A 13,665-nucleotide genomic window follows, 5' to 3' on the forward strand; every position below is an offset into this window, starting at 1 on the left:
GTTGTCCTCTGTCTGTCTCAAGACCCCTGTCTGCTGCTGCTGTCTCCTACTTTCATGCCTGCCCTTTCTCCTCTAGAAATCGATCATTTTTCATTTTCTTTGAAATTTTACAAATCCCCCCTTTGTCTAAGATCCAGGTTTCTGGCACTGGTTATTTTAGGTGTGTTCTAGATCTTTATTTTCACCTTTGGTTTATACACCTTCACTTTTTAAATAAATTCACTTTGAAACCCTAGAGCATATTTTTGTGGGGGCAGTAACGTTGTTCTCATATAGTTAGCTGAGTCTCCTGGCTCCCCTTCCAAGCCATTTGAAGTTCTAGAACCTGAATCGTAGAACTGCCTCACTGTCTAGATGCATCTGTCATGCCAGATATAAGTGATAAACCAATCACTACACCTATCGCTTTTTTAAAAGTTTTTTTTTAACGTTTATTTATTTTTGAGGGAGAGAAAGAGAGAGGTTGAGAACGAGTAGATGAGGGACAGAGAGAGAAAGGGACAGAGGAACCAAAGCAGGCTCTGCACTAACAGCAGAGAGCCCAACGTGGGGTTTGAACTCATGGACCATGAGATCATGACCTAAGCTGAAGTCGGATGCTTACCCGACTGAGCCAGCCAGGTGCCCCAACCTATCACTTTTATGATAAAACAATCTTGCAATCCCTAATCAGGATATTAAAAAAGTCTCAGCACCTGGGTGGCTCAGTTGGTTAAGTGTCCGACTTTGGCTCAGGTCGTGATCTCATGGTTTGTGAGTTGGAGCCCCTCATCGGGCTCTGTGCTGACAGCTCAGAGCCGGGAACCTGCTTTGGATTCCGTGTCTCCCTCTCTCTCTTCCCCTCCCCTGCTTGCCTTCTGTATCTCTCTCTCTCTCTCAAAAACAAACATTAAAAAAATTTTTCTTGACGTCTCAGAAACATGTCCTGTCTCCATAATTTCTTCTTGTTTTCTTCCCTGTTGTTTCAAATTAGTTTCAAATTGGTGGCGTTCTCTTCATTCTCTCTAGATCCAGTGACAAATCATTACCAGAAGCGCAACCCAAGAAATATAAAAGTTTTTTTGGTTTTTTTTTTTTTTTTTGAAGCTAAGACCACCGGCAGAAGGTGTAAATTCTATTTTGTCACACGTCTAGCCACAGTGCCAGTTTAGCGGTTTTAATGGGAACGTGGGATCCATTTCCTGCTTTCTTGTTCCTGTTCTGTTCCAATCTCTACCCAGGATTTCTGCAAATAAATGTACCCCGCGGCTGTGGCTTTTTACGGGGGCATATAGATCTTGCTGTGCATTGTTATTTCTCCTCCATGGCCAGCTAGCTAACTTATTTGTAAATACACACAAGAGATGGATGAGAGGGTGACTGGCACGCCACTAAAGAAGGAGGCTGATCGCCCGGCAGAGTCTTGCAAGTGACCCGTCTGTGGTTCTCGCCGTCTCGTCTCTGGGCTGCGTTGCTCCCAACCTTAAATCTGTAGGACAGACTCACACTAACACAACTTGTAAGAGCCTCACAGCTAAACCGGAATCACCACCCACGTATGTTAGTGATATACGTATAATTAACCAGCGGAGGTATGTTCGTGCCCCAGTATGTTCTCGCTAGAGAATACAAATGGCCAAATGGCGAGACGTTGTATGAGAATAGTGTATAAGAGTAAAGACTGAGCTGCAGGACATAATGTCACTGCTCTGGTTGGTGGAGCTTGAACAGCTTTAGACAAGTACTCCTGACATCAAGGGTCTATTTTTCTGCTTTTTGAGGTGACCATCCCTCTTATCCACGCTTTACAATTGTGAGACCGGCATCTCGCTCTGTTATTCCTGCCTTAGAATCGGGGACCGCTGCCCTTTGTCGCTGGGTGGTCCTTCCCCGGAGGCTCATTTTCCTACTTCAGGCTGGTGTGTCCTCACAGTACCTGGCCCTTGCCTCGTCCTTCTCTTGCTACGTTTCGTTCTCAAGCTCTTTTTCATCGTGAGTCTCCATGACATCCTTGGTCACAGTTAAACACTGTCTTTTGACTCTGATTAGCAGTCCCTATTATCTGCAGGCCTCCGGTGGTGAGTTCAAGACCGTCCCCTTCAGTCCTCGTCCAACCAGCATACTGATGTCATCGCAAAGACACAAGGATAGCTCCCAAATGTAAACAATTGCCCAAAATCGTGAGTGATTCTTCACGTTTTCGGTATTTTTATCTCCTCCCTAGATCGTGGGCTCCTCGTGATGAACAACTGTTGCTTGTTTCTACCTAGATGACGTATAGGATGTAACAAGTGCCGGGGAAAAGTGTTTTCTGAATCACTTTGAAAATTCCCCAGGGGGGGAAATGGTATTGATATAAATGCATTCTTAATTAGTGTGATTCATTTTATTTTTAATACTGGGAATGTGGTGATAACATTGAGGAAGTGGGGCATCACAATATTATGGAATATTATGGTGATAACATTGAGGAAGTGGGGGCAGGAGCGTGTGTGTGTTAGTGCCGTGGGGGGCTGGGGGGCGAAAGGTGAAGAGTGGCCTCCCGGCACAGAGGACGTAAACGCATGATGGGGAAGGTTTGTTGCACGCCATTGAAAAAGGGCTGCCTCCTGCAAGGCATGGTCGGCAGGACACAGGTCAGAGGATGCCGAGAGTTTTTAAATGTTTTCTAGCCACTCACTCTGAGTCAGACTCCTACAAAATGAAAGTTTAAAAGAGAACGAAGTCTGCCTTTATTTTCCTGACTGCACCTTCTTAATCATCGTGAACCACCGCCTCCCAGAGCTGTTGATTTTTGCATTACGCCTGAACCTTTACGAACCAATTCTCTAATCTGTACAAAGTTTAGCTCGTTTTCTGTCATTTCCAGAAAACCAGTTCTTGTACAGCGTCCGCTTTTCTCTGAAGACACTGGAGGATGTTTTGTGAACATGCCTTTATCCTCTGACGCAAGCTTTCCAGTCTTCTTTTAAAACATCCTGTGGTTGCCTTAAATAATTAAGTCTTGCTCATTAACTCCCCACGTGACAACGGGTTTTTAAAAGGAGGGTTCCTCCCTAGATTGGGGATGAGGTGAATGGAGAAGGCATCAAAGAAATCTTGGGAGCGCTATAAAACCAAGGACTAATCCTTTTACTGAATAATCTGGCTCAGACTCCTTCCCCCACACACGTAATGTCATGTTCAGTAGGAATTTAAGCCCTGGGGATTTCCCTAAGAATGAATTCCTTAAGGGAGATAGCAGGACGCTTCATTCCATATGCTGAAAACTCATGGGGGTAGCGTAATTGACAGTTGGTAATTTTACCACGGTTGTCCCCTCTTCTGCATCAGCGACTTATTGAAATGACATTCATAATAAAAAATGCAAGAAGTTATTCTTCCTACTTTTTCTCGCTTCAATTAACGCTATAGGTGAGCACATCGGCTGCGCAGAGCTCCTGGTACATTAATCAGAAGGAAATCGTTGGAATTCAGAAAGATTTATGGTTCCACTCTTGGCTTTAACAAAAATGACTATGCTAATCCTAATATAATTGATATATTTGGTACATTTCAAATTTCAATTTCAATAATGATTCAGTGCCATGGTTTAAGGACTCAATCTATTTGATCAGGCACGCTCCAGCCAGGAAAAAAAAAAAACAAAAACAGCGTTCCGGTGATATATAAGAAATTAATATATTAACATCCACTTCTTTTCCTTCTACTTTACCCAAGTCCTACTCATTCTCCAGGGAGAAAGGCACACGTTCCCGTTCACCCTCAGCACACTGTCCCTCCGGGGGTCGACACCACCACTGTCCCTCCGGGGGTCTGCAGCACCCCTAGGCGTGTTGGGTTCATTCCAAGCCACACAACTTAAGGCTGTTTTTTTTTCCTATTCCTCGCTTTGATTGTCTTGTCTCCAAAACGGATTTTTAAGTTTCTCTAAACATCTCCCTGCCCACCCTCCCCCACCACCCACCCGGAATTTCACCCCCGACATGGTGCGGGTATCACTGTCTCCCGGTTGACTGACTTAAAAAATAAATAAAATAGTCCCATGCAGTAAATTTCCACCTACTTGCGTCAAGTGCAGTGGCTGAGGAATAGATGTAGAAGGTGGCAAGATCTCTGACGTCCTCGGTCATTTCCAGCAGCAGGTGTCAGCTGTCACTTGGGTTATTTTGTCAACGCTTACAATGATTAAGGTTAGCCTAATGCAAAGAGCTGATATACCAAAATCGCTTCAAGACATAGACCAAAACCCACCTAGGGGTTTGTCTGTGTTTGCAACTGTGGTCAGTATTCAAGTTCAATTTTATGTAGATTAATAATTGAAAAGCTAGATGTCCAGCCTGGGTGGCTCATTCTCCTGAGTGCTCGACTCTTGGTTTCTGCTCAGGTTATGATCCCAGAGTTGGGGGACCAAGCCCCGTGTTGGGCTCCTCACTAAGCATGGAATCTGCTTAAGATTTCCTCTCTCCCTCTGCCCCTCTCCCCTGTTCTCTCTCTCACTGTCTCTCTCTAAAATAAACAAACAAACAAATAAATAAAAGCTAGATACCCAACGGCCCAATTTTATCTTTGTCTTGAATATACACCTAAAGTGCACATTTATAAAGATAAAATTTTATACAACGGTAGCTTGCAAATTATTGACAAATAACATTTGGCAATATAAACGTGTCCTGCTTTATACAACGTCCATAAATTCAAACTTAAAGACATGTTAAGGATCATTTATTTCACCAAAAGCTTTTTCCAAGGGATTCCGTTTTTGAAAATAGTTTCAGGCATGTACATCGACGATTAGTACTTAAACAATTATACTGAATGAAAAAGGTCGATGCCCACCTCCACCGCGCATCCCTTAGAGACACTGCATTGTGGGAAAAGCACAAAAGCCAAAAATTCTCAGCTGCTTCCAGCTAACAGATGACCTAAAATGGCATATTCTCATATTTTCTAAACATTGTCCATAAAGAAGCGACCAGGAAGAAAACACTTAGCACGCCAAAATGTTATCTCCGAGGAGCCCACAGTTCCAAACCTTCTCAGCGCCAAGTCACAAAAAAGTAAATGACCAAAATCAAAAAAGCAGACGAAGCGACGATATTGACCTGCCGAGGAAAACGGGCAAGAACGCGACTGAGCCTTACAGACACCTGACGTTTTATATCCCCTGCAAAGCTAACTACACAGAACACCTGCAGGATGGACCCTAGACCAACCCCAATCGTCAAACATGCCCCTTTCTCCCTGATAGGAGAGCTGCAGGTGGGTGTGGGTGTGCGCACATGTGTTTGCTCGAGTAGGAAGAGGGTGGGTGATGGTCTTTGTCCTACATGGGACAGAGAGGAAGTCTGGAAACTAACTGGACAGATACTCGTTGAGTATCTATTAAGTGGCAAGAACTTCCAGATGCCGGAGAAAACCAAGTTAAGCAAAATGCATTTGAATCTGTGCTTAACTCTCATGATCATCAGTGGTATTGTTTGTTACTGCCTGATAAATTCCAGCCAACAGGGCAGAAGCCCCTTTCACAGCACCTCTCACTGAAGTCTTGGCAACCCTGTGCACATGAGGTTGAGCAGGACAGTGAGAGTTGTTCGAATTACCGCTATTAGCAATTTGCCGGAAAAGCTGTATATTGGACAGCACAGTACCATTTACGATTATTTCACTTTCTGGGGTAAGGTGAGACAAATCTGTTCCATTTCTCCCGTTTTACGCTTACTCTTCAGTTTTCAAAGCGAACGATCTCTACACGTCCCAACCTTCTTTCTTCATGCAGTTTTCAGTCTATCACCCTTCTATTCATCACTGATTGTATGATTGTGTGACCTTATGAATATCCGTGCCCAAACTAAACTTATAGAGAGAAATAATTTATTGGGGGGGGGAGGGTTGGGGGGGCGTGTGACTATCATCTTTAATCTGATTATCACATTAGATTATATGATTTCTACAATGATCTCCAATCTACTGATGAAGAAACTTAGGTTCAGGAAGGTAAGAGAGGCATCACTCCGATGTCAGAAAGCTCACGCGTGATGAGGGTAGAGTAAGCTTCCGGGACTGTTCACTCCAGACACGTGCATGTGTTGTGCACCTAACGGGCTCCTGGGGCTTCAGACTTAATGGTCTCACCCTTGCATCAAGTTCCTATCTCAAAAGGAAAGACAGTTCAAAAACTAAAATGTGTTTTTAAATCGTTCATTTTTCCTAATCTTGACATCTAATTCAGTAATACTTCACTTGCCTAAGAAACACGCCGGCATCGGGTTAATTATTCAGCCCTTCCCAGGCTTCTGCAAGCTTTAATTAGTAAAAGAAGTTTTCGGGACAAGTTATAATTTGCATGCCAACAAATTTGTTTATAAATTGCACAGTAAAGGTAAAGCTTGGTAGTGCACCTACGTCCTTCGCACAGCTAGATTTACGAAACAGCTAGATTAGCCACCACTTGTACCTGAACAGGTGGCCGTGAAATTTGGTGAACATGTTGTTCCATTGTATTTCTCTACCCTAGAAGTCTGATTACAGTTTCATCTGATTGCCGTTTCTGTAAATCTCTATTTGTTATAATAGTGTCCCAGTTCACAAGCCAAAGTAACTACCCCCCCCCCCATTATACAAATACTGTCCTTGTTATCTCAGATATTTCCATAAAAATAAGATGATTTGGACATTGCCCAGGAGAGTACACCTCACTAGTAAATAACAAGTATAGTATCAGATTAATAAATAAATTTTAAAATCCGGACTTATTTCAAGGGAAAAAAGGAAGAACACTCACTTTGCATGAGACCATCTTGGCCATGACACCAGGGTCCGAGATTACACGGTATAAGGTTATGTCTTAGCAAGAAAGCATTTGATTTACCTTACATGTCCTTGTCTTCATAAGAGTGGACTCTCCAAGGGGGTTCATGGTCTTGATTTCAAATTTTGCTTTAAAATCATCAGAGGAGGATCTTATGAATTTTCACGAATCCTCAGACTAAACCTATTCCATAGTTATGGCCCTACCTGCCTCGGTCACCTCCTCTCACCCGGAGATGCCGTACTTGGGGCACAAAGCGAGGGTGGCAGGAACCTCCCTAATAAATCAGTAGAATCCTGGTGTCTTTTAGACTTCATTAATATTTCTGTGGTCTGAGACAAACTTCAGGTCTCCAAAGGCCATGGACTCAGAAGCAAACGTCCAGAGGTTTCAAAGGAGCAGGGAGGCCCCGAACTACCCAGACTGCAGGCACTGGGTTCAGAACTCCCCTGCTTTATTAGCTCAGAACCTCCAGCCGGGTTAGCATTAAAGCAGCTCCTTCCTTTTCGAGCTGCTTCTCTGCACATAACTCTGACGTGGGGCTTTGGGTCCAGAGCAGAAAACAGGCCTAAAGATAAACTCCAGGTACCAGGATCCTGCTTTTCCCTTCTGGTAGCTCCCGTGTGGTCAGCGTTCCCGACACGGAAGGCCCACTCTGTCTTCTTTCCTTAAAAGAACGATGTGCGTACGACCTGTGGGCACGCCCTCCAGCCCTCCATTGTCACCAGAATGACAGTGGCGAGCACAGCTGTCACCATCCTCTCTCACTTCTGCGTCTGGGCACAGACTGGTGAACTTCAATAGTTGATTTGCTTTTCTTTTCTGCATGACCAATTCCTATTTGGTTTCATCTTGTTTTCGATCAAAAATTAAAAATTACTCTTTAGGAAACTCCTTCTGGATTCCCCAAAATGAGGTGGTTCAGGCCCTCTTTACTCTCGTGGTACCACACGCGTGTTCACTGTCAAGGAGCTGAGTATACACCATACTGTAAATACCACTTTGCAGCAATAAGAACTGTTCCTTTAAGAAAAAAGCAAGAGCAGAAACAAGCAAAATCCCCCGTGAGTGAGGACATCCAGTATGGCAAAGTAAGTAACAAATCATTTCCCCCCAAAGAACATAAAAAAGTAGACAATATTGCCAAAATCACCAGGCCAGAACTCTGGAAAAAATGAGCAAAGCAAACATTGAGCAAAGAAATGGTAATTCACAAAGAAGGAAGGATCTTGATTGTACAGAAACAAATATAACAGTTTTTATTTACAGATGCCATGATCCCTCAGAGAGACAATATTAAGAAAGCCATTAAAAAAATCTAGAGCTAATGAGTTCAGCAAGGTAAGAGGCCACAGCATTCTTTTACAAAAATTAATTAAATTTTTATTTATTTTCAATTAACAATCTGAATGTAAAACTGAGAAAATAATTGTACTCAGAGTAATATCAAAATCATACTATCCTTAGGTACAAATTTAATTTCTCCAGACTTCACACAATCCCTATCAAACCCTAGCAGGCTATTTCGTAAACAGTGACAGGCTTGAGCTAAAATTTACAGTGAATAGAAAGACACACAGAAAAGGGGGAACCATTTTGAAAAGGAAGAGGTTGGAGGAATTACAATAACTGATTTAAAAACTTACTACAAACATATAAGGTAATCAAGACAATGGGTACTTGCCTAAGGATAACATTTGCATAGGCATTTTACCAAGTAAGATGTACATGTGGCTAATCCGCATGAGAAGATGCTCTGCATTATTGGTCTTTAGGGAAAAATAAATCAAAACCATAATGAGATATCATGTACAGTCAGTAAAATGGTCATGGTCATAGAAGAAGAAGAAGAAGAAGAAGAAGAAGGGGAAGGGGAAGAGGAAGGAGAAGGGGAGAGAGACGGAGAAGAAGAAGAAGGACAAAAAGAAAAGAAAAGAAAAACCATTGGCATGGGTGTGGAGAAGTTGGAGCCCTCACATATTGCTGATGGGAATGCAAAATGGCGCCACCAGTTGGGAAATAGTTTATCAGTGTCATTAAAAGTTAAACATGAACTTGTCAGTGATCCAGCAATGCTATTCCTTATTATCTAACCAAGATGAATGAAAACATAGGTCCACACAAAGTCTAGTGTTTGCACATTTGAAGTAACATCATGCATAATAGGCAAAAATCTAAAACAAGCCAATTGTCTATCAATTGTTGGTTGAATAAACAAGATGTGGTACAGCCATTCAGCAGAATATTATTCAGCAATAAAACGAAATGACTGACCCGTGCTCCGTCATGGGTGAACCTCAAAAACTAAGCTAAGTGAACGTAATCTGAAACAAAATATACGTATTTTGAAATTCCACTGATATGAAATAATCAGAAGGGACAATTCTAGAGACCCAGAAAGGAAAGCAGTGGTTCCCTCAGGCTGGGGGCGGGAGTCAGGGATTGATGGCAAGGAGGCACAGGTGAACTTTAGGGGTGATGGAAATGGTCTAAAAGTGCCCTACGGTGGTGGTGGCACAACTCAATTTATTTTCTTTAAAAAAATCTTTGAATTGTACACCTCTATTGGGTCAAGTTTATACTATGTCAGTTATGCTCCAGCAAGATTGTAAAAAAGATACTAGGGTGTAGGGAGGTAAAGATGAAACCATTGGGCTGTACATTGATAATTATTTCAGCTGATGATGGCTGGGGGATTGGGATTTGTTTTACCATCTGTTTTCCTTTCACGTATGTTCAAAATTTTTCATAAGGAAAAGTAAAGCAAAAAACAGCTAGCAATCTCTGTTATCTTTTTGGGGAGACAGCAATAAATGAACCCACAAATAACGTAGTACAAGTGCATATTCTTCGTTGAGGAAGGAGCCGGATGTAATCACGGCAGCACAATGGCGAAGTGCGTGGTAATCAACGGTCTTTCCTGGAGGTTTACTCAAGAGCTGGTTCAGAGTTGTGTGTACATGGCTTTCTCCTCGCTGTTAGTGAGTCAGACAATAGGACTCACTGTCCCCAGACCAACTAAGAAGCATGGCAGCCATCAAGGGTAGGGTGAGACACCCCTGACTCACAGATTCTCCTTAAAATGTCTGGGGCTTGGAAGAAGTTCCCCTCACTGGACTCCTGATGTGCTGAGCGCGTTCGGTTTTATTCCCACGCGTTCCCTCATCATCCACAGCATCCAGCTCACTTTCCGTACGCAGCCCCGAAGAGCAGAATTTGCTATCGTCTTTTCTGCAGACGAAAACGCTGAGCCTCGCAGTTCAGTTAGCCTTGTAAAATCGCTCCAAGAATTAAGTGGCTATTTAAGCCAACGGTAGGTTGAAACTTATAGCATCAACCTCCAAAGCCGGTAGTTCTTCTCATCTGTGTGTGTGTGTGTGTGTGTGTGTGTGTGTGTGTGTGAGCAGGGGTGAGGATAGGTAGGTGCACAGCGTTCCCCTGCTTCCTGACCCTGCGGTCCACCCTCCCGGCTCCCATTCCTGCCCCCAGAGCCCCCCACCTGTGCACGCTGCATAAACACTCATGGCTGCGGGAGATTACAGGTGCACAGCACATACCGATGCTCAGATGTGTGCACGTGGCTATTGTTCCAAGAGAAAGGGGAAGGCCACTGATGGGCTGGCCTGGCGGTGGGGACACCTGGCGGTTGGTGCACACCTGAAAAGAACAGCACAGTGGGGACACTGGGGACATAGGAGGAGGGTCCCGGATGCCGGTGGAACTGTCGGGAAACCTTTTGTGACAGGACACCGGGGCCCTGCTCCTGACCGTGGGCTGCACGCGGCAGGGCGAGATGGCAAAACAAAAGGAAGGAAAACCGTGCCTTGTGCTTCAAGGCCCCTGGGGCCGCGTAGAGGAAAAGTCCAGACAGTGTTCGCCCAGAGAAAAAGCCAAGCGATCTCCCTAACACGTGGTTTACATAGCACACTGGATTTTCAAAACATGTTTATCAGCAGACATTTCTGTTTGTTGTTAAGTTTATTTACTTATTTTGAGGAAGAGAACGAGAGACAGAGAGAGCATGAGTGGGGTAGGGGCAGAGAGAGAGAGAAAGAGAGAGAATCCCAAGCAGGCTCACTCTGTCAGTGCAGAGCCCGACGTGGGGTTCGAACCCGCGGACCGTGAGATCATGACCTGAGCTGAAATCAAGAGTCAGGCGCTCAACCGGCTGGGCCACCCGGGTGCCCCAGCAGAGATTTCTGTGGTGACGGGTGGTACGGATGCGTCTCCCATGGACTTGTGGTGTGTGCCCACGTCGGCCTCAGGGAAGCCCGTTCGCATGCGACACGCCTGTCAAACTGCCTAGAAACTGCTCCTGTTTCTGCCTTTCTGAGACAGCTCTGGAACCCTGGGACTCTGCTCCTGGGATCCGGCCTTCCAAGACCGCTCTGACGAGGTGACATCTCTGTCCTGAATATGTCCATGGGCTATTCTAAACCACAAGGGAAAAGGTATAAACAGCCGACTCTCCGCGTGCGATCCGAATCACCCTGGAGCCATGAGCTGTTAAAGAGAGAGAGTGATCTTTCTTTCAGCGATCACAAGATTGAGGGCAGACTGAGCAAAAGCTCTATATTTAACCTTCTCCACCCACGTCTCAGGGCCCACCGCGCGGCCGCCTGCACGGGGAGACTGAGAGCCCTTTGTCTCCGATCATTCTTTCTCTTCAACGTCCTCATGTCCTTCTTTGATCGGTTTTATGCCTGGGTTTGCTTTCAGTGAAGCCCCAGACCCACCCCCATCCTGGCAGCACTAACTGCTTTCCAGCTGTATCCTGGAAGAGACAGTTAACTGTGGATGTTCTGTCTTTGGGGGAAAAGGTTTAGATTTTTCTTGAGAATGGCAGATCTAAAACAAAGACTTAAAAAAAATGTATTGCTATTCCTGTCAGCACATCCATATGCTATTATGCTAACATTCCTTCTGTCTTTTTATTATATTTTTTTATTATAAGCCCCCTCGCCACCAGGGGGTAAGCGGGGAAGATGACAGAGAAGTTTCCAGCCACATACTCATTCCATGAATATTTACTGAGGGCCTGCTCGCTGTGTCTCAGACGCTTTGTAGGACCAGAAATTCTTAGATGTGCGTGGTAGTGTCCTTTGTTTAGAGTGGGGCCGGGGGCTGTCAAGATCACAGACGAGTGTCATACAGTGTGACCTGAGCCACAGTGGAACTGTGTTTTGTCTGGCTTGTATTGGAACACAAGGAAGGACAACTGGCCAGCTCCAGGTTTGCTCAGTCATTTCAGACACATGTATCGCGTGTCTACATTGTGGCTAACACCACTAGGTCCTGGTACACAAATATGAATGGACTCGAGCTCTGACAGAAAATTTCGGAATCTACCCGGAGAAGCAGGAGAGTGAAGAAGACAACATCACATGTGTCAATGGCTGATGTTCAACTTACTCTCGTCCTACATTTCCAGGAAACTACAAAAATCCTTGGAAGAGCTTTCCTGGTAAGAAACCCAATTGCTCTAAATTTCCATTAAGATGGCTTCTGGGGAAAAGACGTTTCCGAGTGAACTAAGCCCGGACGTTTTCATCTGTACATATGAGCTGCCTCATCAGCTTGTGGTGAGGCTAGAACAACGTGCTACCTGCAAAGAGAATGATAATAGACTATTGACGAATGTTAAACACAGTTTTATTTATACTCTTCTTTAGATACACCGTGTCGTCACAACTTGACCCCTCTAATGAGAATTAATACTCAGCACGACTCAGACCAGATAACTGGATAAGCTTCAACTTTACTTTGAAATATACTGAGCAACTGATTGATCCTTCCATCTGATCGGAATCATATAGAATAAGCATGTTTCCTAATACGTTTATCCGGGTAATAAAATGGTTTAAGTACTTCAATCACTATTCACTCGACCTGCTTCAAATTACTAGAAGTTTGTAGAATACCCTCAGCCCAGAGTGGATATGAGGATCACTTTATCTTTTGATGAATATTAGTATAATTAAATGTACGTCACTCTGCCCAGAAGACATTGTAGGTTCGTTTCAATGTCAATTAATAATCAGACACTTAGAAAGTTGTAAAACCTTTATCATCTCAGAATCATCACCATTGCTCTTCCTTGGCTCAAACTTTGAAGAATTGTAAGGGGCAGGTGGAGGTCTGGCATAGATTAAAAAATTAACATAGTAATAATAATGAGTCTTCAGAGATGAGGTATAATTGGTTCCCCAATCTGAAGCAATAGCCATGTTTTCTTAACACATTACTGATGCAACACACATGCTGTAACGCGCCTTGGGTTGTTTATTAAACTTTTCGTAAGTCCGAAGTTCCGATTTTAAAAATCAATAATTATGGATATTCATAGATTTTATATATCAGATGCTTTTAGAAAACCATAAATTTAAGTAATCAAAACATTCCTTCCCTCAGCCTGATTATGTTGACTGTATTTCCAATAATTTTGTTTGCCAATATTTACACAACCCTTCATTTACATTGCCAGAAGCAGTAAAATTAAAGTTGATGGCTCTTTTAAAAACTTTGCTTTGTTTATTTCTTCTGCAGCTCTAGAAAGAAGGATTCAAAGCATTGCACTGTTGGGCTCACGTAAAATTTTTGCTTAAGGCTTCCTTATTTCACTTACTCGTGTCCATGAGTACAATAATACATGGGTGCTTTCTGCTGTGTTTTCTTTTCCTTTCGCGTTCCCAGCGTTGAACTTGTGTGCCTTCTCCTTAGAAATGACATATGTTTTAAAATACTGCTAATAATAAAGCTGATTATTTTAACCAAGTAGAAGAGTTTCAACTTAAAGAGAGAGCAAGGCAGATTCTATAATTTCACTCTTTCGAAAATAGAAAATATCCTGATCTTATGCATTCATATACACATTT

This window comes from Panthera pardus, unplaced genomic scaffold (assembly GCF_024362965.1).
Source record: "Panthera pardus isolate Hobbes unplaced genomic scaffold, ASM2436296v1 HiC_scaffold_26, whole genome shotgun sequence".
In the NCBI taxonomy this organism is placed as follows: Eukaryota; Metazoa; Chordata; class Mammalia; order Carnivora; family Felidae; genus Panthera; species Panthera pardus.